This window comes from Rhinichthys klamathensis, unplaced genomic scaffold (assembly GCF_029890125.1).
Source record: "Rhinichthys klamathensis goyatoka isolate OS25496 unplaced genomic scaffold, OSU_Roscu_1.1 h1tg000056l_1, whole genome shotgun sequence".
Classification (NCBI taxonomy): Eukaryota; Metazoa; Chordata; class Actinopteri; order Cypriniformes; family Leuciscidae; genus Rhinichthys; species Rhinichthys klamathensis.
Genome location: NW_026606601.1, coordinates 1,533,246 through 1,547,779, shown reverse-complemented (window position 1 = coordinate 1,547,779; position 14,534 = coordinate 1,533,246).

Genomic DNA, 14,534 nt, shown 5'->3' with positions numbered 1-14,534 from the left:
ATGAAACGGAAGTAGCGATAGTCTTTTCTTCCTTATTGTGACGTATATCCAAGTGAAACGGCTTCTCGAATAAGAAAAAATCTAGTGCGGAACGTGATTTTGTCCATTGGGAATTGATTGGATGGTTGTGGTTTGCTATTGGTCAAGTGACCATGTGAGTGACAGGTTGCCCCCCCCATCCCCCCCCCCCCCCCCCCCATTCCCGCCAGTAAACACGTCATCAGAGAAGAGAAGAGATGCTGCAAAAGTTATTTAGATTAAAGATTACAAGGGAACATGAATTTAAAAAAATAATAATAATGATCTACACAGATAAATCATTTATATTAATACTGCAATATTACATAAAAAAAATTAAGAATTAGATTTTTTAATTTTGATTTTACATGCTTCATGTGTTTTGTTCATGGATGCATGATTTTATGCATAAACATTCCCCCTTCCCCTATTTTATCTCTTAAAATGCTATACATATTTTATCAAAGACATTTACAATATTATAAACAGAAGTAGTGACCCAGTTTTACCTTTGCTGTCTGTTATGTTGCTCTCAATAATTCCTTAAATAAGCTATCACTTTTCAGTTTTTTTCCATTGTCACGAAATGTTTGCGACTGTAATACTTCTCTGATTTAGTATTAGTTCTGCATGAAATTATTGCTGCTTTGTACATATTAAGAGGACGACTGCACTGCAAGAAAAGGACCATTTCAGAACCGAATTGCACTTGCTAAGGAATGGAAAAGACTATGTGGTTAGTTCATATCGTGCTATATATTATGACGCAGACATCTACATTCATTCAAATCAAATGTTTACAGTGGGAATCATCACAGGGGACTTATGGGAGAGCTTGTCGGACTAATGGACTCAGTGGAGCCGTGAAGACATCTTAAATGTGCCTCGGAGTATAAAGCCTACTCAACTGTGATGTTGAACATTTCATGTTGTTCTGCTTTGAATATGTTTCCAGTAGGAGGAACTTACAGTCCTGCATACCGATAATGTTTCGCGTATTCAAGTACTGAACATTTACGTCCAGCTCTTTTTATATACAGTAAATGTGGTGATTTGTTTCTTATGTATATATATATATATTGATATAAGATCACTTTGCATTTTAAACATGTTAAATGCTAATTTAACATGTTCATAGTGCAGATTAATCCATAATATGCACCACTGATCATCAATTTGATGATTTGATGGTAAAAATGCCTTGCAGTGGATAAACACAGCAGAAAGGCCACGGGAAATGGTTAGAGGGAGGGAATGGGATCAGAACATGTTGCAAGTCGGACTAGAACCTGCATTATCCACATGAGCACTAGAGCTGTACAACTGTGCTGATGTTCTCTACTGGCAGTCAATGTATTTTCTCCCAGAGATTCACCACAGGCAAGCCATATCCTGTTTTGTGTTTTGCGGTCAGGAAGTTGTGACCCTGGAAACAGACCTTCCCCAAAGGACGCCAGCAGGGACACTAGGTTCTCCCACAATGGAGAATCCCATACAGTCTATTCCCTTCAAGCCAATCGCCATTCATTCTAATACCTCTGTTTTAATTTACACGTTTTTTCTGTTGTTGTTTATATTGAGTCATATTAATGTTTTCTAAAGGACTAGCAGACACATTTTATTTTGAGGTGCATCAAAATAAAATCTAGCTGTAGTGCCTTTTGAAGGCATCTTCTTATAATGGTTGCCTTTTCATGTCCATTACCGGCCTGAGTGCAATACAGATGATGTGATGATATTTATCTAACCTTTTCCTCTTTTCCCTCGAGGTGTATTAAACAGTGGTTCAGTGTCTTGAATGTACAGTACAGATGAAAGAACATTTTAACTTTATTGTAAAGAGTCCTGGAACTCTCATTTTGAACGCAATATAATGTATTAATAAAATATTTCATTAAAAAACTTCTTTCAGCAATTTGTCATCATACTTTGTGTTTGTTTATACTCTGTTTTTTTTTTTTAGATATTCCAAGGCACTGTAATAATATTGATATCAGTGCCGATAAATTGGCATCAAAACAAAAATGAAAATAAATGTGCAATACTTGGCATTAATATAATGGCATTAATAATAATCACAACCATTATTATTATTAAAATATGTTTGCATATATTTTTGTAAACATTGTAAAAATTCCAAATTAAAGCATCTTCCATTGATTTACATAGCTAAAATGTTCAGCATTAATCCAACCGACAATAATGTCATTAAAATATTTGCATTCTAATTACAATTGGTCTCTTTTACTATATCTATTTGCACAGAATTGTGATTTGCATATTGTATCTGTTTAACCATAGATTTTAAACTTAAAAAGACAGTGTGGCATTTCGTTTAGGCAGAACGAAAGACATAAAACCTCACCTTATGAATAATGACATGCTTAAGCACTCTGTTGTTTGCTCACCCCACCCATAAGTCTGTGCATTGCAGTCACGCTGAAATGAGTGGGATGCATTGTACAGGGCCAAGTCAACTGACAAACTTGTGTGTCCTGTTTTTTATGGACTGCATGGCTGCAAAAATGACAGCTGGAACAGGGAACAGTAAGGCTGGGAATTCCACTGGCATCATATATGAACAGATGTGCTGCATGGGCTTTGATAAAGTGTTTTTTTCTTCATGATCACTGTTGTCAGTTCTTTCAGTTAACAGTTTTTTGTTGTTGTTTTTTTACATTAAAATGATTTCTTTTCAAACTTAATACACAGACAACATTTAATTCAGTTTTAGGTCAATTCTTCAATCACATTTAATTCATTCATTCCTCAATTACATAAAGGGTTAATGACAAACCTAGGTTAAAACATGCATGCAAGGTTTTTATATTGTATATCGTTTTCACGATTGCGATTTTTTAAAATAGTTTTAAGTTTTAAATTTGGCAAAAATATTACTATTCAAATATTACTATATTAGCAAAATATTTTTTTCCTCATGAAAAAAAAAAAAAAAGTATATTAAAGCATATTAAAATAGAAAACAGTAAAAATGTCATGATATTTCACAATATTACTGTTTTTACTTTTCTTTTTGATTGAATAAATGCAGCCTGGGTGAGCATAAAGTAAGACAAGTTCCTGGATTGACGTCTTTTCTTGATCCTGGAACAACATTCCTGTCCAAAAATATTCCTAACCCTACCCATAACTTATCCCTAAAATCAGCGGGAAATGATAGGTGAATAACAACGGTAAGTCCCTAACCCTTGTTGTAAGACTAAGCATACATTAACTATAAACCTATCCCTCAAATCTAATTGGTTGAATGGACTGTGGTCAACAAGGATGTTGAAACAGGAACATGTTGTACTTGGTGAAATCACATTCACCGAGCACAAGAGACTTTAAAAACATTTACAAATTATAATGACACTAAGCTTTTGAACAGTAGTGTATTTGTTGTTTTTTAGTTCTGATTTCTTATATCAGCTTTTAATTCCCTCATCCTGTCTGTTATTGGACCCATGTTCTCGACTCATGCTCCATTGACAGTCTACCTCGTGAGGAAGTGAGCCGTCTGCTGTCATGGTGTGCAGTCCACGACTTGGAGCTAAACACACAAACAATTGTGGAGATAGTTATTGATTTCAGGAAGAAGAACGCCCATCTCCTTCCTTTATAAATACAGTGTTCCACCAACAGCAGAGTGAACAGCACTATCACAACAATTATGCAAAAATTATAGCAAACGTGTACAGTAACCAAGTAAAAATATTTAAGCATACTTAAACTCTACTTTACTCTGACATACAAAAAAAGACACATTTAACTTTAAACGACTTTGTTACCACACATTAACCTTCATTAAGGCTATATTCAAGTGGTTAAAAAGATCATAATTAATGTCTACATAAGCCAGGGATCATTAATCTTTTAGATGCCACGGACCCCCAGTTTATATATATATATATATATATATATAACTGGGGGTCCGTGGCATCTAAATGTTATAATGCAGTTGTTGTTTTTTTAAACATGTGTAAAGTATTATTTGGAAAATATTACGTTTCTACATTATGAAATTTCATTATTATTGGTTTTACTTACTATATTACTGTACTATGTATTATTTATTTGTTTATTGTAATATTTAATCATTTATATTATTTGAATTTAATATTTATTTATTTTAATAAACTTTTTATTATTTATTTGTTTCGATATTTTTTATTCCTTTTTTGTCATAAACTTTTTAATTATTTTTATTTATTTTATTTTCTACACTCTTTTTCTCTAAACATTTCATAGCACTCCCTTACTAAACCTCAAACTCTCTCTCACACACACACACACACACCCCAAACAAAGCATGAGGCCATAGTGTCACTTACTGCAGAAACATCTCTTATGACATCAGTCTTAATAAGAAATCATGCTGTCATACTACAACTTAACCAACAGTCACTGAGCAATGACAGGAATGTGTGAGAGAGGAAGATATTTCCAGAGCCAAAAATATTTGGCAGTTCATACTGAAGAGGATGACTTGTTTTGTTCTGCTAACAATCAACAACACGGCCCAAAAACACCAGTATTGGTTTAGTCATGTAATATGAAAACGTCTTGAGTTTTGCAAACCATTATAACATCACTTCTGAATATTGATTTACAGAAAAAAGTGCAACAGCATCTCTTCAAAACACCCAAGTATTAAACATAATCATTTTGTAGAAAAGGCACCATGGTGCCAAATAACTTAATTCAATCACATGGAACCGCTGTCCATGATTGAATCATGATCAACCAAAGAGTTATTTTTTTGAGTACATGCTAGTGTTTTTACACACACACACACACACACACACACACACACACACACACACACACACACACACACACACACACACACACACACACACACACACACACACACACACACACACACACACACACACACACACACACACACACACATCTCAGTCAACTGCAGCAACAGCAACTGATCTCAGTCAAAATTCTCAGGCAATAGCGCCATCTAGTAGCATTACTTTGGCATTATCAAAGCATTCTTTCTGTATTTCAGGTGCTTTTCTGTCTTTGTATGTGAAGTATGCCTACGTCATGCAGGGATTTTTCCTAGTAGGCCTATAATAACTAGAAAATTTTAAGAATAATTAGTTGATAAAGGACAAACAGCCGTGTTAATATTTAGTTCTACAGCTTTATTGCGAGTGTAATATTGATTTCCTAAAAGTTCTTGAAACAAGTAATTAATATTGAGTAGCCTGACTTACGTTTCGGGCTAAATGGGCCAGTTATTTCATGTTTCTTGCCCGCCAACTAAAATAGTTCCTTCCCAGAATCCGAAAGCATCAAGCCTGCCACCACCAAAGACTGTAAAAATAAATAAATAAAAACCAACAAAAAAACATCAAGAAAGTCACCACTTTTGTTTTACAGTCTATGGTCAGTCACCAATCAACGAGTAGATGAAAACCCGGTCTGGAGTAACGAGTAAAATTGGAGCGAAAGAGATTCCCTTCCGCCGCTCAAAGCGTTCTACAGTTACTCCTCTCGAGATCCATTCCATGTTTTCTATTTTAAGTCAACACGCAAGATATTTTTTTGGGGTTATCGAAAAAATTAATTTGACAAAAAAAGGGCTGGTCTTATCCTTTGAGATGGAATATATAAGACAAAAAATCCTTATCAGTCAAACACATGGTTTGGTATTTGTTCTTCATATCATATCATATCACACATACCACAAGCAGATTAAGGAATGATGTAAGGAATTATGAAATCAGGAACAATGACAACACTGCATCTCAAATTGTAATATTTTTTTCATAAAATTTGAAATACAATTTTATTTTATTTATTTATATCGGTCTCGGAGCGACGTCTATGAATTGCATAATCTTTCTTAAAATGTATACACATCTTAATCTTTGGCTCCCTGCATCAAGCTCTTGTTTTCTCTTCTAAATTTTGTAGATCTATTGTGCAGAAGTTCCTCATCCAGGATTGCCAGTTGCTTCAGCAAGTCTATGTCCAACCCAGTCTCAGGCTTGATGTATCTAACCTTTATGAGATAATCAATGGCATCCTCCACTCTCCAGTGATGGTGGATTATGAGGTATGCCAGAAAAAGAGTAGGGGTGTAGCTGACACCCTCAGTGCAGTGAATGAATACCTTATCTGTGGAAATAAAAACAGAAAGACAGTCAGAAAATGTCCCAAACAGTTTGTCACTCCAGAACACTTGATAAAAGATCTTACTTTTGGGGTTTTTCAGGGCCTTGTGGATGAATTTGGCAGCTGGCCAGAGGTATTTGTTGATTTTCAAACACTCTCAGAAAAGGGGTACACGGTGGTACAAATAATTTTCCTCAAAGAACAGTTTTGTACCTTTTCAATAATAGTACCTTCCTTTAGTGGTACAGGAAAGACCTCTGATGATACTGCTTGGTACCTTTTAACCCGTTTAATCCCACCGGTCACAATTGTGACCGCATCTTTTTTCTTATTTCTGGAAGCTCTAAAAAATGTTGTTATTGACTTTGGGGAAGAAATTCAACTTTTAAATGGCAAAATAGATTGTCTTGATTAAAATCTATTAATGTCATGTGACTAGTGTGAAAGGTCACATGACCAGATCAGTTTAATTCATGCTTGCACATCTAGAAGAAGATGTCTTCCTCAGACTACTACAAAAAGTAGTATGTAAAACATCTTAATTAACAGATAGAACTATCATATTTTGTACATGTATTCTTTAAAGGGTCTACTACTGATATATTTTGAGAATTATACTCCTGCATATATATTTTGCTCGTAAGACTTGTAAATTTGTTAACGGTCACAATTGTGACCGGTAGTATTGAAAACACAGGTATTGGCTGGTATTGGCATTCCTACACTGAACATATGCCACACCTGTGAGGGGGATGGATGATCTCGGCAAAGGAGAAGTGCTCACTAACACAGATTTAGACAGATTTGTGAACAATATTTGAGAGAAATAGGCCTTTTGTGTACATAGAAAAGGTCTTAGATCTTTGAGTTCAGCTCATGAAAAATGGGGGCAAAAACAAAAGTGTTGCGTTTATAATTTTGTTCAGTATAGTTATCAGTATCCCAGAAACTTTCAATGTGTTGGACCTTCTATCTAGACATACCATGACCCTTAAAAGATGTTCTCACATCAAGGGTACAGTGATAGGCCGAATTACTGTTTCATTCATGATTGGTTGTTGTAATGAGTATTTGGCATAGCAACAAGAAGCTGATTGGTCGAAAGCTTCAGCCACGGAATTTTCCGAACTGACAGCGGGAAGCACTTGCAGTGTTGCCAACTTAGCGCCTTTGTCGCTATTTTTAGCGACTTTTCAGACCCCCTTAGCGACATTTTTTCAAAAAAGCGACTAGCGACAATTTTAGCGACTTTTTGGACAAACCCCAGTAACCTCCAAATGTTGCCAGTACTGTCCTGCGAGCGCGAGGTCTTGCTTTCTCCCTGCCGTCACTCTCTCTAGCTGCGTCTCCCCTGTTCAGTGAATGGCTGAGAGGAGCGCACGGCCGCTGACAGACGCGAATGAGCAGTGTGTTTTTCCATGGACTTATCACTTATCTGCTTTTCTTTTGTTTTATATTTAAAGAATTTAGTTTGACCATTTTAATTTTATTTCTTTTCTTGTGCTTATTACTTGTAAACACTATCACAGAGCTTAGTTCATCCGGTTCCCATTCAGATAATGTTACACATAGGCCTATAAAAAATGTAATCATTCACTATATTAGCTACTCGTTCAATTGTCTGACAACAAAAAAATAGGAAACGAGAACAGCTTTATTTGACATTCGGCTATATTATATTGAATAGAACATTAATTTAGAGAGAAAACGCACTAGGCTGACAGAACGCAAGTACGACGCGATGACGTCATTAATATGCTAATTGACGTATGACGTCATCTAGCGACATTTAGCGACTTTTAGGGAAGGCCTTAGCTACTTTCCTTTGAAAATAGTTGGCAACACTCACACTGGGAAGCAGGCTAGTAACGACGTATGACTGACTGCAGTGCGCCGAGCGCGGTCCGGACTCCGGAGTTTATTTTAAATATCAAACTTGAAGAAGACGAAATTTAAAGGTGAGTTCTGATAATGTATGTTTATATTTAGTTCACAATATAAATGTTTCAGCAACTTAACGTTAATTTTGCGAGTTAAATAATCTTTCCACCAAATGCTTTTTAGCCATATTTGACTTGTATAACGTACACTTTTTTAAAATATTTTTAATGCAATTATTGACTAGTATTAAGTCATCGCGTGTACATTGTATGGCGTTTGTTCTCCATTATCCACTATAAATGTTAAATGTTAACTTTGCTATTAGGCACAGCAACATGAAACTTATTGCACAAGGTCGCTGCAGCCGTTACTGCGTTTTCAAATCTCGGAGAGCGGGAAGCAGATTACGAGCACGAGCACCACCACCACCTCTTTATCGTCAGAAGAACTTTAGAGGCTGGACTCGAATTATAAGACGAAGAGAAGAGGAAATTCAAAGGTGGGTTTTATGTTTAACCAAATAAAAAAATTTATAAAACATTACAGCTACTGAACATAACAATACCGAGTGTAAATAGCTTAAGTTAATTAGGCACGAATCCAGTCAGTGATATTAGTCGTCTGCAAATATATTTTAAGCAATTGAGTTTCTGTGTCGTAAGTACACATTTAATACGTAACTTAATTGTTTTAAATGAATGCTCAACCAGAGGTGCCTTGCTGGTGTAACTTACTTTACATTAGTCCACAATACTGTAACGTTATGCAGTTGTTGAACAACGTGATTGAACGCCACCGAACAGTGCGCAGATAAAATAGTTGATCACTCGTTCTCTAAATGAATGTGATTACCTGATTCTGCCCATATACATGTCATTCATTTTATTATATAACTTTGTTGAAACTCAACAAATGTGTCTTTTATTTTTAGATCATGAAGATGATGGGGTAAACTTTCAGTGCTGGTCTCACTGATCATCACACATCTGAAAGTCTTTCATTGCAACCTCAGCTGCGAGGCAAGTATCAGTACATTGAGTTATTTGAGTTTCTTAATCTTATGATAGATATTCTTTTTTTCTGATGAGGTTGAATTTTTATTCCTAAAACAAAATGTTTGCCATAATGACAGAGTGATGTCAATCTTGATAAAGCACAGTAACTGCACTTCAAATGAAATCTGAAAGATTTGTCTCTTAATTGAAAGTAAATTCAAATAAAACTCTTAACATTCATATAGTATGGTAGCATACAGATCCCAAATGTCAATATGAAATGACATGCAAAATGGCAATGCAATGTGTAAAATGGCAATTTATTTCTGTATTTACATTTTCTATACAATATTTGGAACATCTGGAGCAAAAAAAATAATTCAAAATCAATATAATAATTTGCATTACTACACTAGCTTTAACATAACATTTAAAACATCCATTTGAACATTTTATAAGTTTAAAAATTACACTTAAAATGTATTACAGAAATTATATGTTTAACATGTTCGAGCAAATATTGTAGCAAAATAATATAAGTAGGGCTGGACGATATGGCCAAAATTTATATCACAATATATTTTTTAATTTCGGTCGATATGATATAATTCCGATATCGATATGAACAGCATAAAAGTGTCAGGAAAAACTGCCAAGAACACCCACAATGAATGTCTGTACCTACAAACTTCTGAAAGATTAATTTGGCAAGTCTCTGAAACCTCCTCCAATAAAGCAACATGTAGTCACAGCGCGTCGAGTCCGCATTGAAAAGTTCAAAGTACAAAGGGAAATACACATTGATGTGTAGTGTTAGTGTATTATACAGTATCTATTAGGGATGGGCATTTTTAAAAAATATTGCATTCGAATATTCGGGCTCATAAAATCGAATATTCGTTTATTTAAATGACGTTTAATGAAAAAGACGTTATTTTTTAAGTAAATTTTTTTTCACGTTTTTGTCACCATTTCTGAACAAGCTTACAATTAGGCAATATACACAACAAGCTTACAATATATGTTAAAGTTTTCTTTTAGTTGAAAACATTAAACAGTAGGCCTATGTGTAAACAAAAAATATAAAAAACAAAAGCATTAATAAAAGCATGCTTAAGCAGCGCGAACGGGAAAAAAACGCCTAATAAAGCAGATTGCGCCAGATATCGTACAAAACGTACACACACACACAAGTCAGCATATATTGTTTCACGTTTTTATTGAGAAAAACAATATCCACATGCAGGGGCGCCGCCAGCAATTTATGCTCGAGGGAGAAAAGGCGCTTTGCTGACAGACGCTTCAGAGACACAAAGATAACGGTGTTCTAAGTTTCTAACAGCACTTTGCGTTTTCTGTTCTTAAACCTGTCTCCCTCAACAAAACTTAAAGGAAGTATATGTCTCAAAATCATTTTGCTATAAGATAAGTTATCATTTCGGATCACGCGGGGTCCAGCTGCGCTTACCTGCAGTCGTGAATGCAGTGATGGACAGCTATCTTTCCTCATTCGACTGTTTGGATTTCATGTGATTTCTCATTGTGTTGATGATATTATAACTCAGATTAATTAATTAATTCGATCAAAAGTAATTCCATTAGTAAGATCATTTTCAAGTAATTCCAAACTTCGCAAGGCAGACGACAACATTATGTGATCAAATACACACAACTTGTTAACACACTCCACAGCGCCACCCAGTGCATTTAATTATAACTGCGAGTTAGTGCTTGGGATTTATCATGGATTCACTGCATTTACGGCCAGCAAAGCAATGTAGTAAAATTCGAATAGTATTTTATTTTTCGAATAATAATTACAGATCGAATATTCGTGCACATCCCTAGTATCTATCTATTCAATAGTTTATTGAGCCTTTTCTTTTAACAGTTTTAAATTTCAGTTACTGTGCGCGTGAAGAACAATTATAGTGCTCTGACTCTACTCTAGTGTTGTGATACAGACAGACACCCGGGAGAAAGTAACATGATTAACTACAGCAATAACGTCCAGCAAGATAAAGTTGTTTTATGTGAAACCATAGACCTTTATCTACAGATCAAGTATAACAATAGTAACATTGATTGAATCATCTTGGAGAGTTTCATCGTGTTGACTGTCGTAACCGAACGCGACGCGCTGTTTGATGCTGAATGGAGAATGACTGACAGCCGCAGTGGAGGGAAAAGTTTATGTGATCTTGAATTTAATGACTTAAATATTAATTTCTATCACATTATACTATATAATGGCTTCAGAACACTTATAATACAGTGCACGAAAACTTTATGATGTTTTATTAACAAAGTTCGGGAGGAGCACGTTCAGATAATTAAACCTAATTAAACACACGTGGAGCACATTCAGATAATCAAACCTAATTAGACAAGAGTGGTGCTTAATCAACGAGTTAAGCGCTGTGTATATATACAGCAAACTAACCTCCGTTCATTGACAGTTTAACAGCATCCCTCCACCACCCCATCTCCTCACTTATAGTCCTAATACTCTTACAACAACGGGGGGAGTACTCTGGGTTCGGGCAAAATTCCGAGCTCGGAGCCCTCCCCCCGGACAGCACGCCAAATACGCATAATCTTTACTCTGTGTAATTGATGTAAGTGTGAACTCGTGAAATGTGCTTTAGAATGTTTTTGTGCCTTTTGTGGGGCTTAACAATAACACAGAATAGTATACGCACAATATCGGATTTGGATCGGCCTTGTCTGATCGATACCCGTTCCGGCAAAAATGGCAGTATCAGAGCCGATACCGAGTATCGGATCGGTGCATCCCTAATATTAATATCTTTAACTTTAAACTATAGGCTAACATAGGTTGATTATATTATTCTTATAGATTGAAAAAGTGCTTCAGTCAGGATAAAGAATAAGAAAAGTGCTCAGAGTTGCTGCAGAAAAACCCCCACAACAAAAACACAAGTTACTGAGGGACATTTTGAGTGTTGATAACACCCTGAATTCATTCCGATTGATGAATCTGAATGTAGTGTTTACATGAACGCTAAACAAGTGATCGGGTCACAAGCTTTAAATCGGAATTGATTTTTTGACATGCGCACAGACACTTCACAAATAGTCAGAGTTTCCCGCTGTTTACACATAACGGTAATAACTATTTTCTCTCCTACATTGATTCTTTATTTGTTTTAAACAGCAGACTTAATACATATCCATTTCTGGTCATAATTTGGAGACAATGAACATATGAACCGTTGTGCCGCTGATTATATTTTTCACGCAGTTAAAATGCCCCTCCCCGCCATAGACTGTAAAAAAAAAGAAAAAGAAAAAAACCAGTCGTCTGTGGTGGATGGGAGTCTGAAACAAGGACTGGTGGGACGATGTCCTGCTCCCCTTCACAGACGCTGAGTGAAATGAGAATTATAGAATGATGGGACGCTCATTTATATGACACTTTACTCGACAGGAAAAACAGCTTGTTCGCATGTCATACATACGCCATTTCAACGTCATTGCACATGCGCAGTCCTTTCAGTTTCGGTTTTCAATCCGATCAAGTGTTTACATGTCCTCTCGATCGTATTAGAAAAGGAATAAACCACAGCTCTCTATTCGATCGAAAATTCATTCGGATCGAGCTCAATCGGATCGATTTAGGCGCCATCATGCGCGTAATTTTCACGGGGGTTACGGGGGTCATAACCCCCTCAAAAATCAGATCCAGCTAATATAACCTTTTGTTCGTTTTCTTTATTAAATTAATTTGCCAGCAAGAAAGATAATATCCAGGGTACCCGCGGGTCTTAAAAGCCTTGAAAAAGTCTTGAATTTGATCATCTCAAATTAAGGCCTTAAAAGCCTTTAATTTAGTATACAAAGTCTTGGATTTCGTTACAAAGGTCTTATATTTTTTTTTGCTTTTGCTAGGATTAAGTTCATACCGTAACAAAATTAACTGTTACTAATGTAGGCTAATTCAAAATGTATGCAGCGTTCAGAGCGTTGAGTGCACCTCGCGCTCCACGTCATAGCAGAAAAAGCGATCGCGTGCGCACCCGTTACTATGGTTACTAGGCAAGTGAGGTACAGAACAAGATAGTACCTACCTAGCCTAGCCTAGTTTAATCCGCTGTGGCCACAAATGAGTCATGACATAATTTAAACCCCAAATAAGAGCTTTTCTGTTAAAATAACATATTTTCTACCCATCTTTTCAATAGTATCTGGCAACCATGCGCGCGCTCTCTCTCTACATTGCTGAAGAAGCGCGGATGATTTGAAAACACAGACAAGCTTGAGTTCAGCGATCTTTATTTAAAATGTTGTACTTAAATTGGAAAGATGAAAAGGACACAGCCAGACAACGATTTTTCATTGTTGGTTGACACCAGCCAAAAAGAGGGAAAATCCTGACCAAATGGAGGTTCGCTGTTAAGTTAGCTCAGCGTTTCTCAAAGTGTGTGGCGCGGGCGCGGCCCAGTGGTGGGGAATAGAGACATGACATATGGGGCGCGACAAACAGGTTTTGTGCCCATCTTTTTAATTCCTTTATTTATTGACCATACACTCAAAACAAAACAAAGACACATTTAAATGTAAGCCTTACTTAACGTTTTCACTCGTAAGTTTAAAAGTCTTTCAAGGCGATCGTTATTGATCGTTCTCGTAGTATCACGGAGTATCCCATGGAGACGCGTCCTTCATTGCTTGTCACACCGCAGCCACAATAGCTGAATGACTGATGATCTGCTTTTATTTCCTTTTTTATTCAAAATTTCACAAATTTGTTAGCTATAGCAGGATTTATCTGATGTTCCGATTGTCAAATATGTGCAAGTAGATGTTTTGTTTTTCAAACACCTTTATAACGATCGCGTTAACGTTAGTTGAGATGTATGCGCAACGTAATGCAAGATATCTTATTAAAATATCTAAAACAATACGTACATTATTAGGAATTTACCACCTCCGGCTCAATTTGAGAGCCTCAATTATTATTATTATTAAATTAAAATAATAATAATAATTGAGCCGGAGGTGGTAAATTCCTAATTCCTAAAGCACAACTAGCGTTAGTCCACATTTTCTCAGTTTCTGAATGTGATGTTATCAGAGGCTAAATGCAAACATCTTTTTTTTTATCTACTTTTGAGTCTTATTTCGTGCAAAGTGATAATATAATTGCAGTTTCATTTTCTCTATGAAAGTTTTTAATGCTGTTATTTGATGTTAAGTTTTTAAAATGTGATGTTAATAAAATACATTTTAACAGTTAAACTTAAAGCCTAGTTTATTAACATTTTTTGGGGGTGATTGGGCATGTAGTATGTTACCTTTTACACAAGAAAATTATTCAATAAATTAATAAATATGCCGCGAGTTTAACCTCCCCAATGGTAGACCCAAAGTTACGCCCTTCGGCGCCATTCACATATAGCGCCTGAAAACGCTAGTTTCTTAACGTTCTCCTTTTTCCAAAGCGCTAGGGTGGTTGCGCTCCGGAGGCGTCCTTCG